This window comes from Acyrthosiphon pisum, chromosome X (assembly GCF_005508785.2).
Source record: "Acyrthosiphon pisum isolate AL4f chromosome X, pea_aphid_22Mar2018_4r6ur, whole genome shotgun sequence".
NCBI lineage: Eukaryota > Metazoa > Arthropoda > Insecta > Hemiptera > Aphididae > Acyrthosiphon > Acyrthosiphon pisum.
Genome location: NC_042493.1, coordinates 45570906 through 45572771, shown reverse-complemented (window position 1 = coordinate 45572771; position 1866 = coordinate 45570906).

The following is a 1866-nucleotide window of genomic DNA, read 5'->3' as shown; positions in this document are numbered from 1 at the left end:
TTTTATAAAATAAATTAAATATTTTGTTCACTGTGACTGTGGTAAATAACTCAGTTTTAATATTGAGTGTTGAATACTTTATTTTCATTGTTGACTTTTACATTTTTAAATTGTCACCACATAAAAAAGAGAACTTTTCCTGTGAAATATCATTTTTATTTTATTTTTTCGATATCGGAATTACAGAAAAAGTTATTAAAGTTTGAAAAAAAAACAAAAAATAATGGATTTTGAAATAATAAGAACTTTTTTTCGTATAAGGCATATCAAAAAAAATAATGATATTTCACATATAATGTTCTGAACTATATTGTCTATCAATTTGATGTCTTTACTTTTACTACAGCCTGTGTGGTTCTATCCCACGCAGAACAGTTTTTTTTGTGTTGTACCTATACATATTTTGTAAGTCGGAAGCACCACATGCGGGTGTAGTGTCCTCTTAATATTTGAGCTTATTATAAAATATTTTTGTTTAAACTGCCTCATTTATAAATTATAATCTAAAGCAGATCTTTAAAATTAATGTATATTTTAAAATGTTAAGTGTGTTTAGCTATTTTACTTTCTATAACTTTCCTGCCTAGCTAATAATCATTAACCATGTTATGCTTTCCTGCTTTTAGTATTTTGCTTATTGCTTTGTTTATTAGATTAAAAACGTGGATGAGGTCACGCATGGGTGAGGAAAGATTAACTGGCTTAGCTTTACTCAATACTCATAGGGACATAAGAATTGATGTGGAAAAAATCATTGACAGATTTTTGGCTGGTGAAAAAAGAACCATACAATTGTTGCTCAAATAAATTATTAATACATTTGTTTATTTAATATTGAATAAAAGACTGTTGAATTTTTATACGTTTTAATTTTTTTTTTATATTTAACAGCTGATGTCTATTGACTAATATGTATAAATTAAAATTCTATGATACCAATTCGCCTCCTCCTTAAATGAGCTTCAGATCCACCACTGGGCCAGATATAGTATTATTACACAGTTATATACAACTGTCTATTTAAAATGTAATATGTATAATAATAAATGCTCATTAACTTAAATTACATTCGTTTTCGAATATTGACTATAATAATATGTACTCTTCCTACGGATGTAGGGATTTTGAGAGCATACGCGCGATCATAGTCACGTCCCAAATCATAGATAACAAGTTCATATAATACTGGTGTTTGAATCACATCAATATCATACATAGAACTCAGGAGAAAAATATTTCTTAATATACGTAATAAGCAGGGCTCGTTACTTCATGCACTAAAAAATGCATAAATAAGCATGCATTAAAGCACTAAAAATTGTCAAAATATGCATTAAAATATGCACTGAAAAGTTCGAAAATATGCATTTATATGCTCTAACATTTTTAAATTATGCACTCAAAATATGAATTATGTAAAAAAATCATGAAAAAGTTTTAAAATAATAAGAATTAATCCATAAATTTAAAAAATTCAAATTCCTCCACAAAATTTTGCAAACGGCCCGCAACTGTTTGTTTTTCTTTCGGCATTGTTAAAATAAAATATGAATAATGTGTACAGTAGTAACCTACCTATACCTCACATGAAAATACTAAAACAGGAAATAAACGCTTACAACTCATACGAGTAAACTCATCGGCGAGTGTAAGAAAACTATACTGTAGAGTGTAGCAATGTACAAAATTATAAATGCTGGTTGGTGAGAAGTTGCCACTTTATACGGTTGAGGATGGTAGTGGTAGCGATTACACTGTTTCCGCGATATTTCGTAAAACGCATAAAATCTAAATAAGTATGTAGGTACTAGGACATTAGGTAGTCACACGCTCACTGAATAAAAATAAATCAAAACACTATAATTT